At 40.8% G+C, this 13328-nt stretch overlaps 1 long non-coding RNA gene and 1 pseudogene across 2 annotated transcripts in view; both read right to left on the bottom strand.

Moving 5' to 3' along the window:
• LOC143658983 (multiple C2 and transmembrane domain-containing protein 1-like) overlaps positions 1–13328 on the bottom strand; it is a 484136-nt pseudogene that overhangs the window by 384602 nt on the left and 86206 nt on the right. The gene's annotated exons all lie outside the window — the stretch shown is intronic.
• Positions 288–3292, bottom strand: LOC143658991 (uncharacterized). Its single transcript, XR_013163400.1, has 3 exons — positions 2930–3292; positions 2611–2686; positions 288–859 (listed from the first exon to the last, which is right to left on the bottom strand). It is a non-coding gene; the product is annotated as an uncharacterized LOC143658991 (long non-coding RNA).

Genomic DNA, 13328 nt, shown 5'->3' with positions numbered 1-13328 from the left:
TTCAAGGGAATAATTGGAACAGAAACTAAACCATGATGAGCAGGGTATGACATGAGATTTAAGAAGGAAGGGGTTCATGAAGAGTCTGTGGTGAGGGAAGATGATTTGGGTTCCCAGAAGCATTGCATAGTCTTGTTCCAAGAGAGCAGTCTCCCTACTTAAACAATAATTAAAACAAAACAGGAAATCAAATAACAAAATAATTATAGTTTATCAAAATTGATTACCAAATTCTCCCCATCTTGCCTTTGTAACAAGCAGAGCCTCATGTCTTTCAGGAACCTGCTTTGTGTGACTCAGTAGAGATGATGATGAACTAGGGAACATAATATGGGTATTGCATCCAGAGATGTGAACCTTCCCTTGGTTAGAGAGTTTTTGGTTTTGGATAATCTGTCTGTGTGGCTAGTACTCTCGATCATACTGGAAATGTTGTTGTCCTATGTTTTCTACTAAAAGTGCAAACATATCCCAAAGACAACCAGGAAAATGGAGAAAGAAGTGATTAGACAAAATTATTGGAATCAAAGTCAGTGTGAATCTTCTCTGAAAGTAAATAACGTTTCAAAGTAGATAACATTTCAGTGTCATGGCAACACTGTCTGGAAATGGCTTTATATCTCTGTGCTTGGAAGTCCTATCTCACCTGGAGCAGTTCTGTGTTGGGCATGTGGCAGGTCTCAGTCAGCTCATTCTACATTTCTCTGAGGATTTCTTTCTCTTGGATCATTTGCACTTCACTGTCCTTGAGTTGTTGGAAATTTCTTCTGCTTCTCTCTACAGTCTCTCTAGATGGAGTTACTCCTTCACATAGAGAAATAGATGCATCATATAGTATTGAGCCTTGATCACCATCTTCCTTAAAATGACATAATCCAGCATGGACATCAGATTAGAAGGATCAACTTCCCTCCCTCCCAATAGAAAACTTCATATCTTAAATATTGTTTGCTTGGTGTCATCAAGCAAGATCTCCATAAAATTTCAGTCCCACAACTGGGTCTTGAATAATTGCTAGTACTTTCTTTCCATCCTTCCTGTGCCCAAATCTACCCCCATTTAAACCAAGCCTTCTAAGTGGCCCCAGCCTCGACTCCTTGTGACGCTTCCTCAGGATATTTACTCCATCAATTATTCCCTCCCTCACATAAACCTTCTTCCATTCCTTTATTTTGTTCTACCTCATTCATATAAGTATTTAAATACATTTAATATGCAGTATAATATACAGATTAAAAACAATCAGAAGTTTATTCTATCATTTCTATAGCTACTACTCTATTTCTCCCTCTCCTTCACAGCCAAACTTAGGGAACGGTGTTTCTATACTTGGGCCTAAGAAGTTTTATCCAAACCTTCGTTGTTGGTCTAAGTCTGCATACCAGGTCCTGACTAGCCTTTATATAGCTTTTTTGTGTGCACTAGTATTGTAATGAACTTAAATAATCAAAACTGCTACTATTCCCTGGGAAGTTATCACTATCTTTTAACTGGTAATTTTTTAGCTAAAAAGTTTATGTAGCATTATGACAGCATTCAAAATAAAAGAAAACAGTTCCACTCTCATAATAAAATCCTGGATTTTGCTAGCTTCTTAATTTAGATTTCTTTGTGATTCCTGAGGCATTTTCCTTAGAGTTCTCATTTCCTTAAAAGTTACTTCTGCAAAAGAACCATGAGTTTTAGTGACAGAGATGATATTGTTATTGATCACATCCACTTACCTATGTGAAAAGGCAGTGACTGAGTGAGCAGCTGTAAACTTGAGTTAAATGTGTTGGCCAGATGTTTCCATATTAAACATAAGAGTTGACAAAAACATATAATAGAGACCTTGAAGGGACCCTAAGGATAATATCCATTTCCTGAAAAATTTGCTCTTATACATTTGAGTAACCAAAAATGGAAATCAGCTTGCCTCAGAAGTCATTGATCCTTGTGCCACCTGTTCTACAAAGAACGAATTGTACATATTTGGCCAATGGTTCTAATTAAAGTTCCCTCAAGAAGGCTCAGCCCAGCTATGATAAAGTGTCAAAATTGATCAACAACAGTGAAAGAACATACTAATATCTTAGGAAATACATTGAAATATGTCACTTCCACCAATTTTATTCTCATCAATTTCATTATTATAATTCTAATCTTACTCTCTGATTTGTGATCTTAAAGACTCTACATTGCTTTAAAGGCATCATGTGTCTGTATTCCTCAGCAGCCCATTCCTCTGGTCTGAGGTGGTGACTGATGTGTCTGGGGACTAGTCATAGAGCCCACAGAGCAGGGACTTGTCAGTCACAGAAGAGTTCCTTTGCCTCCTTGTGGGTCCCACACATATGTACCTCACAGCTCTGCTTGTGGCAAGGTCTGACTTTTGGGGTAAAACATTATCATAGCACAGAGATAGTATGGCCAGAAACATTTTTTCTCCATTTCATTCTCTAAATTCAGAAGCCAGAAGGTCCCCACCCATTCTACTTGTTATATTTGGGTTAGTTTCTCCATCTCACACATGGGATTACCAAATTTGCTATTTTTTCTTTCAGTTTGAGGTTTTGTTTTTCTATAACAGAGTGTAATAAAAGTATGAGGGTGGAGAGAAGTTCTCACCTTCAGTCTTGACATCTGAGACTCTCATCCTGTGTGCTTATCATCACAGCCTCCTCCCTCCATTGTAGTCCATGTTCTGTGCAAGAGTAAGTATTGTACATATGTAAACTCTAAGTAATAGTGTAGAAAGCAGGGTTACCACATGCAGAGCTGTCATCTCCCCTAGCCCCAAAGAGGGACAAATGAAGGGAGAGGTTACTGAAACTTAGGAGAGAAAGTCATATAAATTAGCCTTCCAATGAGTCATGATCTTCTTTTAAGGAAACTTCCAGACCAAAGCTACCTTGCAGGGAATGTCATAGGTAAATGAATACACTACCTTATTCATCTTCATGCCACATTCTGTCTCCAGGGCTCTCCAATCATCTAACACAGCTGTAAGCAAGAAAGGACTGGAGATTTGAAGATGTAGTTTATACAGAAGAGTCTCCACTGTGGAAAGAGGGGAGAGTGGATCTGGAATGATGAATATAACCTGTCATTGCTGCTGATTCATGCTGTCTTGCAATTAGGTGACACCATGTGCAGAAATTCTCTTCAGCTCAAAGTGAGCAGTGAGATGAGCCCCTTCCATGGTGCTAAACTTAGAACAAAGTATTTAAAATGGTAAATATCCACAATTTCTATATGAAATTTTTTTCTTTAATTTTATGTTAAGGAGAGCAGTACTATACATCCCAGAATTACTTCAAATAGAAAAAGAAAATTCAGACTTTAAATAATTATCACTGTTTGTCAGTCAAAAATCTACAATTTAATTCTAATTGAGTGCTAGTGACTAAAGTAAAAGTATCTACTGACCTAATCTCATTGCCTTAATTTAGTATAAAAAATTAACTGCACTCCCCAAGTAATGCAGATCACTAGCTTCTGGAAGAATAACTACTGCTCTTTTCTCTTTCCAGCTGTTTTAATTCAAAGAAACCGACTTTACCTTCTTCCCCACCCTTAACCCACACACGTATTCCTTCTATTAACAACGGAATTCGTATATGAAAATCTGTGTTCAATATTATTTCAAAAGACAGTTGTGCCATCTATTACATCTAATTCCAAATTACAATCCTGCTATTTCTAAAGATGTTTCTCATTATGTTCTTGGTGAACTTCAGACTATCTGTTTCACTTCGAAGGCTAATAATTTCCTTGTGCTTGGGATGAAGGTGAAGAGACCAGAAACCACGGAAGTAGAAAGAAATAATTTAGATATTTTAGGTTTTGTGGAACCGGCCAGGAAGGGGAGGCGGAGAGGGCTGAACAGAAGCCACTTTGCCCACTGGGCCTGGCCCGCACCTCCCTAGGCCACGCAGCGGGACACCTGCGGGGAAGGTGAGCCTGGAGCTGGAGTCAGCAGCACGAAACTGCCGCGCACCCAGGAAGCGCCAGGCTAAGCGGGCGGTTCGCAAAGGGAAAGGAAGCTGCGTTGCTCACGGAGCCGAGCCGCGATGGGGCTGAGACCGAGAGGCACAAGTCCAGCTCTGCGCGCCTACAGACGCCACAGCGGCGTCGTCGATTAAGGCAGACCCGAGAAGTTCGCGGACTTGGACATGGACCGAGATCCTCACCGGTCAACTCGCATCACAATCTGGATTTCGAGAATGTGATCGCGGGACCCGTGTCTATGCGCTCCTTGGACAAAGTGTGAATCTGCAGCTATGCCTTCTTTGAAATCAGTAAATATGTGATCTACACGTTCTCCACGGTTTTCTTGGAGATTCCCCTGGCCTTCGGTGCGGGAATTCTCTTTGCCACCCTCAGCTGCCTGCACATGTGAATTCTAATCTTCTGTAAAGACCTACTTAATGGTCCTGCTTGCAATGCAGACGATATGAAAGAATAAGACAGATGGTGCCATTGTGCCATTGTGTGCAAGCACAAGAGGCATCTTCTCTTGTCAGCCTGCAACTGAACACCAACTTTACTCCACAAAACCTGAATTAGGTTCCTTTGAATATCCTCATCGGTGACAAATCTACATTGAATGAAGAATAGTTTATTTTCAAAATTGCCGGAACTGGTGGAAATAAAGGATGATTGAACTGGAATACTACTAGGGACTAAAGCTAATGAATGATTACATTATGAAACTCATATTCTCATCAAGGTAGGTAGAAAAGAGAATTTCAAAACTGCCTTAGGCCATTGCAGCATCCTTGGAATGATTATTCCTTAAAGAACTACAACTCATTTGGCTATAAAGATTCTATTGTGTTTGTAAAAAGTCAATCAATCTCAGGACTTTATAGTTACAATTTGTATTTAAAACGTTTTCTAAGAATGTTTGGATATGAGGCTGAGCCAAAATTATTTAATGAATCAAATATCTATTTTAATAAATCATGTACTATCTTTTCAATCAGCTTTGGCTGTTTGTTTTAAAGTACAAATAGACACACAAAGTCATTTAAAAACTTAATTTTTAACAAGGATACATACGATTTCCCTGTTTCTGAACAGTATTGATTACTTTGAAATTAATGTTTACTGAGATTTACCATTAACTATTTTATTACTAAGACTCAAATTTTGTAGCAAGTGGGTTAAGGTTTGATGTATAAACATGTTGGTTCTTTTACTGGAGGAGTTGGGCAGGCAAGGAGATTTCTATGATATATATAATAAACTTTCTAAACTCCCTCCCTAAAAAACAAGAGAGATTTTAGTAGTCATACAAAATTTCAAAGTGAATATTAAATTTTTCCTTTGGCTTGATAGCCAAATATTTATATTACACAGTATCTCCTGCTATGCAATGGCAATTCTTACCCTACTAATTACTTGAGATTATTTCTACCTTAAGTAGCATTAAAGATCTGCAGTATTTTGATAATCCATATATAAACATGATAATTTACATAGTGCTATAACTATAAATATTTATGCATCAATTGCAATATTATGATGATGAGGAAAATGTTAAATATTCCTAAACATCTCTATATACAGGAATATAACTGAGGAATGTAACAATTATTTCCTGATATTGCTAATTCAGACAAGTGCTGTCTCAGAGTGCATGGATCATTTATTTTTTGTTCTCAAGCAGGGACACAGCTGGTATGGAATTTCAAGTGATTAAACAGCACACAAGCAAGGCATTCTCTGATTTTCAATTATAAAATATTTATATACAAGAAGTGGAACTATCATTTTATTAAACAATATTAAGTAAAAAGTGAAAAACACAAAGATTTCTTCTTCCCTTATTGGAGTATAAAAAATGTGTCACAATCAGGTGGTGCAATGGTGGTACACTGGCAGAATTCTCACCAGAGACCTGGGTTCAATTCCTGGAGCTTGCCGTGCCAAAAAAAAAGTGCATCACAATCAAATTACTAGTATCATGAAAGTCGTTTCAAATCAAGCTAAGTTCTTACAATAAATAGGTATGGTAAATCAGCGTACTTAAGATCTCAGTATGAAGATAAAAGCTGAAGTGAAAATATCAAGTGGTTTGTACTATAATTGTTGAAACTTATTTGATATGAAAATTCAATTTAAAATCTTGTGTTTAGGAACTAATATAAAAACTAGATACCTTATGTTAAAAAGTAGGTAGTAGTTTAGCTTAGTTTTTCCAACATAAAGTGTCAGCAAGATAATATTGTTTTTAAATGTGAATCTATATAAGGCATTAAGATTTTATGTATATATTAAAGAAAATAAGTAGATACTTCTGCTTTTCGAAATCATGTAATGACATTTTTAGAGCTTTTGAGAGTTCATCATTTCTGATGACTCAGAAAGAGAGGTTTTACCTCAACTATATGGTGTGGATCCAGTTCTTGGCACCTTCTCAGTTCTGAAACTCAGAGGATTATATGAACGAAATTATCCTGGAAGTGGTGATATAAATTAATAAATGTGTCCAAATATTTGTCGTACTGCCAAGGATAGAGACAATTCTAAAACATCTATAATGTAGTTATTCTTATTTGAGCGGATAAGTAGACCTAAGCTACATAAAAAGAATGTCAAAAGGAAAATATCCTTCAGAGCCTAGGCGCTGGCGGAGTCAGGAGCTGGGTAGGGGAACCCCTGAACCTCCTCATGGTCCTCTCAGACCTCGCCCTTGGTTCCAGGACTGAGTCTCCCAAGTTCCTCCACTCGGTGTCGCTGACAGTGAAGGTAGATCAGGGCCCTGAGAGACGCGGGAACCGCCCGCCTCTTGCACCCAGCGTGTTAAGGGACCGCTAGGGCTCTTTGGCACCGCCAGGTGCTTTTGGACACAAGGACCATTCCTGGAATTGTCCAGTATATTTAACCTCTAGGAATAAGACCAGCTTCCTTCCCTCTTCTGATTCCGGTGGAGTCCTGGGTGAACAGAACCTAGAGGGGGAGAGCATGCTCCTCTCCCCGAGTTCCCGGGAGCCCGTCCCCAAAGCGCCGCCACTCCCCAGAGTGCCCGCTTTGCTTTTCGCGCAGGCCACACCTAACAGGTTGGTGGTAGAAGGCCACTGAACCCCGCGACGGCCCTCGAAGCTCCGTGGGTGCTGCAGCATCCTCGTGCAAACTCACGGAATCTCCCGGAAGGCCGGTTGCCTTGGAAGCAGGCTGCTCCGGGGCAGAGTAACCGAAGCCTGGAATGGGAGGTGCCCCTCCAGCCCCGAGTAATTAATTGGAGCCCTCGCATCCGCTGACCCGCGTGGACCCCAGGACCAAGGCAGAGGCTCACCACTCACTAGAGCTCAGAAAAGGAGGTCGCTAAGCTACGGCCTGAACCCCAGCAGGGCTGGGGGCCCCCGGAGCACCTGAACCTTCAAGGTTAGACGGTCTCAAGGTGACTGACCTTCTGCCCTCCTCTATCCCCACTGATAGCGCAGATATTGTCACTCACCTGCAAGGCTTCCACCCTATCCACGTGGAAGTCTTTATAAACTACCTTCATTCATTCGGTAATTTTTATTTACACAATAATTTTTAAAAATTTTATTAATTTAAAAAAAATTTTTTTAAATATGGCAACAAAGAAGCACAAGCATTCTAAACATATGATCGTTCCATTCTACATACATAATCAGTAACTCACAATATCCTCACATAGGTGCATATTCATCATCATGATCATTTCTTAGAACATTTGCATCAATTCAGAAAAAGAAATAAAAAGACAACAGAAAAAGTTCATACATACCATACCCCTTACCCTTCCCTTTCATTGATCACTAGCATTTCAATCTAGGTTTATTTTAACATCTGTTCCCCCTATTATTTATTTTTATTCCATATGTTTTACTTGTCTGTTGATAAGGTAGATAAAGGGATTATCAGACACAAGGTTTTCACAATCACACAGTCACATTGTGAAAACTTTATCATTATACAATCATCTTCAAGAAATAAGGCTACTGGAACACTGCTCTACATTTTCAGGCAGTTCCCTCCAGCCTCTCCATTCCACCATAACTAAAAAGGTGTTATCTGTTTAATGCAGAAGAATCACCTCCAGGATAACCTCTCTACTCTGTTTGGAATCTCTCAGCCATTGACACTTTATTTTGTCTCATTTCACCCTTCCCCCTTTTGGTCGAGCAGTTTTTCTCAATCCCTTGATGCTGAGTCTCAGCTCATTCTAGGATTTCTGACCCGATCCATGTTACCAGGAAGGTCCACACCCCTAGGAGTCATGTCCCACATAGACAGGGAGAGGGCAATGAGTCTTCTTATTGTTATTTACACAATAATTTTTTAAAGGGGAAATTCCTATTGTACTATTAAATGAAAAGCAGAATCACTCAAATGTTTAAAAGTTATGAATAAAGCATGAGATTTTGTTGGTTTGACCAGGTTAGTGTGATGTCCTGATAAATCCCAGAGTGATTTGAACAATGAATAAAGAAGTATTTGCAAAGTCCCCTTGGGAGAATGGGGAGAAATAGGAAAAATTCAACCTCCCTATTTGGAGAATTCCTGATATTCTTGCAAGCAGAGTCCAAGATTACCTGGAAGTTATTCTTATGCATTATATAGGTATTCCCTTTTTAGTTTATGGTGTATTAGAGTGGCGAGAGGGAAGTACCTGAAACTGTAGCACTGTGTTCCAGTAGCCATCCTTCTTGAAAATGATTGTGTAATAACATAGCTTTTGCAATGTGACTGGATGATTGTGAAAACCTTGTATCTGAAGCTTCTTTTATCTGTGGTGTGGACAGATGATGAGTAAAAAATATGGGTAAGAAATGAACAAATAATGGGGGAACAAAGGTTAAAATAAATTGAGTAGATTGAAATACTGGTGGTCAATGAGAGTGAATGGTAAGAAGTATGGCATGTATTAGTGTGCAGCAGGCCACATATGTCAGCCAGCCGGTGGAAGTGCTTGCCTGACACCCAGGCTACGGACTCAGAAGAAAAGGCCGCTTACCTCAAACTCCCCTCAAGTGCAGCACATTGCAAGATTGTCCTGAGGCTCATGCCCTGGACAGGTATTGCTGCGGAGAAGCACGTGTGGGGAAGGAAGATGTAACTAGGCAGGGCTAAGAAAGCCATGACTCTCACGTCAATTACTCGGCATCAGGCAGAGTGAGAAGTGCATTGCACGCACCATCACAGTTAATATGCAACCTTGCCTGGTGGATACTGCTAATATCCGAATTTACAGCTGGACAAGTCAAAGCTCAGAGAGTTCATGTGTCTTGAAAGTGCCAAATCCCCAAAAGATCTCTCTGAATCTAAAGGGTACCAGCACCCCATCCCTTCCAACTGGCATGTGCCAATAAATTAACAGGTCAGTTTTCTTTTTAAGCAAACATACCAGCATGTATACATTTACCTGTCATGTTCTTCAAAGGAGAAACCCCTGCAGACCCTATTCCATAAGCAATGTTCAGGCCCAAACAAGTGTATGTGGAATTCCTGTTTAGGGATTTCCCTTGGAGGTGGTGGCACATTCTTTTGAAGAGGGCCAGGAACTGTGAGTTCTTGGCTCTCACAGGTGGACTTGACAAGTGGTAGAGAGAATGGTTAAGATTCTGTTGAAGTCTAGGCAGGAGACGAGCTAAGGTCAAGGTGGTGATGGTAAGGGCAGACGTGACAGAGAATTGAAAAGACACAGCGGCCAAGTGGACATGAAGAGTGAGGGGGAGGCATTTTTAGCTTGGGAAACTAGGTTGGTGATAGCCCAGGTTCCTAACTGAATAAAGGAGGAAGAATGATTTCCTGAGAGGGCAGGGACTCCATCAGGAAGGGAAGGGTTTGAATGAGCTCCCTGTAGGACTTACACGCTGCCCTAGGGGCTGGAAGTTACGAAGGCATTTCAGAGCTGGTGTTAAAGAGTTGGGAGTTGCTGATGAATGAGTGACCATAGAAATCATGGGAGGAGGTAAGATCCTCAGAGCGAAAAATGATGAGGGAAGAACACTGAGGCTTAATGATGTTTAGAGGGCATGTGGAGAAGGGGAGGGATGTCAGTTATCCTCAAGTAGCAGTGCTTCTGTTTCCAGCCTTCCCTTGAAGAGGACCAGACTTAAATGGACCAAACATTTGTGGGGAGAGAGAGAAGAGCACTATCATATCACTTAGGACAATCAGCTTTTCCAGGCAGGGCTTTGTTAAAATGGTCCAAGAAGGCAGGCTGATACTAAGTGAAAACCCAGATGCTTGCAAGCCTGTATGTACACACAGACACAGAGGACACACAGACACACATGGCACCCAGAACTGCACGATCAGAATCTGCACTAAATTGGCTGAACACTGCATCAAAGGCTAAATTTGGGAGAGAGAATTTCAAGCAAACGTTCAACACTGCTTTGCCTACCAATGGGATCTCTATTCTCTGGGTTTCTGTATAGTCATCACGTTCCTGAATAGCCACAAAGTGTGGAAGGAAGTAACAGTGAGATGTAGAAAACAAGAAGAAATCACTGGCCCATTGCCATCAGTCCTCCATCTCTTAGGTCCGTGGCATGATGGCAGTAATTTACACAGTTCTTCCTTTTCCTTCCTTGTGCCTGACAGGCTCTTTCCCTCAGGTACCTATGGCATATGCCTAAACCACATGGACTACACGTGTTAATCAGGAGCCAGGGCTGTGTCCTGAAAGACCTGGGAGGAGGGGAGACAGAGGCGCAGCTGGACTTCACCTCCTAAGCAGCTGTGCACTCTTGGGCAAGTCACTTCAGTTCGCTGGACCTGTTTCCTCAGTGTAAAAGGAGGGGCATGGCATGGACTCCAAGTCTGTCTCCACGGAGATATCTGAGAATATCTGTGCAATGTGTTCACATGAGCAAATGAAATTGTGAACCTACAGACATAGTTTTACATATATTTCATAAATATCCAGTTCTCACTAACCTCAGATTACTTTTAAAAGGTCAAAATAAAATCATAGTTTCTTTAATAGCAGGATCACAAAGGACATTACCTCCACCTGTTTTCCTCCCCAAATTTCCCTGTGGTACCCCAGGCTTGCTTTGTTTCTACAGAAGTCCTCTTCCTCTTCATCTTATGTGTTGCCTCTTTGCAGGAGAGTGGCAATGCTGACATGACCCTCAAGGCTGTCTGCCATCATCATGGACATGTGGTTAAGTAAGAGTGCCTGATGAAATCCATACTGAAACCCTGTTAGTCCCACAGAGATTGGGACTGAACACTTGCTTTCCCAGGAGCTGGCTGATTCCCCTAAGACACGAGCATAGGCTTCTGTGGCTTCTGTGGTTAGCGATCGCATGAACCCTCTGGCCTCATTTTGTCCTTCTCTACCCTTCCCACTCTCTACTCCAGCCACCCTGGTCTCTTGCTGTTCCTTGCCCAGGCCAAGCACACGTCACCGCGAGGCCTTTGCACTTCCTATTTACTCTGCTTGGAGGAACATTTACTCTTGTTTTGTATCCCATAGTGGTTTCCTCATATCTTTCAGATCTCTGCTTAGATACCATTTCTGAAGAGAAGCTTTTGCTGAGTAGCTCATAAAATACCAACCTACCCTTCTACTTTTCCATACCTAACCTGGTTTTTCTTCATGGCACACCTGTCATTGGTATGTCTATAACTATGGCTGTCTCTTCCCAGTAGATTGTAAGCTCCAGGGGGGGCAGGAGCTTTTTCCATTGTTCCACTCCTGGCACATAGAACAGTGCCTGGCACAGGGAAGGTGCTTAGCACATATTTTTGAATCAATCAAAGAATAAAGGAATAAGTAGAAGAGACTGCACATGCTTCAAGAGTTATTGCTCTTGGTTGTACAGCTCTTTCAACTCATTCATGTTATGTTGAGATAGAGAAGATTCCCATTTTAATGATGGTGACAATCTAGTGGGGGAAACGGATTGTACGATTATGCACATACTTTAATTTCAGATAGTGGTCAAGTTGCTATGAAGAAAATAAAAGAGGGAAATGGGAGAAGAGTGGCTGGGTTGAGATAATGGAAGTTCTTTTCAATAGAGTGGTAAGGAATGGCCTCTGACTCTCAAATGAGCAGAACAAGTCAGGATTTGAACTTAGCAGGTTGCCCTGTGATTGGGACATGTTCACTGTATTTGATTCACATGAAGGAAGCTAGTGAGGCTGGAGAATAGTGATCCGGAAGGAGAATAGTAGAAACCTGGATTAGTGGATGGAGACGCAACCATTTAGGAGGTTGCAGGCCACAGTATGAAGCTTAAATTTATTCTAAGGGTAGTGAGGAGTCATCCATGCAACCAGGCTGACAGATCAGAGGTGGGTTCAAGTTTCAGGATATGCTTTGCCTGTAACTCCACTGAACTTAACTCTGCTGTTAGGTCTAGGCCACCCAACCCAAAGTCGTTCCCTCTGGAAAATTTCTTTCCAATGCTTTTTTCAATCATCTAGTTTTAGCTCTGGCAACAACGCAGTGCATCACACAAGTCTGGGGAAAGTCAATGTTCTATTTCCATATTTTTCAGAAGGTTTCTCTGCCTGTGGGTAAGTTTTGAGATATTTAGGAAAGATAAGAAGATATCTCTATTATCTTCCTAGATAGGTAAGCCTAGGAAGGGGATGATATATCAGTGTCAAAACTCCAGGTCATGCTCTTGAGCTGCAAAAACACACACACTCACACACACACTCTTACAGCTCTAAATTTCTATAACTTTCCTGTTTTTCTAGTAGAAGGCCCTTTTTATTTCCTGGATTGTGTTTCGAATATCGGATTGGTTACAACTGTCTATTAGGTCAGCAAAATTTCCATGACTTTGAACCACTCATAAGAACTTTCTGGTGTAGGACTTCTAGGAATGTGCAGTTCAGAGAAGCTCAGTTTGGAAAGGCACTACAGGTTTCCATCTTTAAATGTTTCTAGTAGGAACAAGTTGTTGGAGTAATTCTGTGGCAAGTTGCCATCACTTTCTTATCTTTTAAATTTGTTTTGTACTTGATAGGCCAATGCTTTATTACTTTTTCAGGTGGCTGATCCAAATCCATTGCACTATTACAAACTGCTCAGCGGAATGCTGGGTACAGGTTTTGCCTAGTATTAGTCTCAAATGGTAGCAGTTCTTTCAAATTTTGCAGGAAAAAAAACAAACGGTTCTTTTAAAGGAGATAGTTTTCCTAAAATTTCTTCCAAAATTCATTCTTAAAATCTCACGTCTGCTACCACTTGTCTGGTAGCAAGCAGTAGCAGACAACCAAAGAAATGAATAAGCAGCAAATGAATATTAATGGGAAAACTCTGAAACAGTCGATCATGCTTGGTTTGACAGCTTGTTTCTTTGTGGACAGGTGGGCTCCCAGTTGTGATTTTTATATTG

This window comes from Tamandua tetradactyla, chromosome 16, assembly GCF_023851605.1.
Source record: "Tamandua tetradactyla isolate mTamTet1 chromosome 16, mTamTet1.pri, whole genome shotgun sequence".
Lineage (NCBI taxonomy): Eukaryota > Metazoa > Chordata > Mammalia > Pilosa > Myrmecophagidae > Tamandua > Tamandua tetradactyla.
This window is presented reverse-complemented; position numbering and strand designations above follow the sequence as displayed.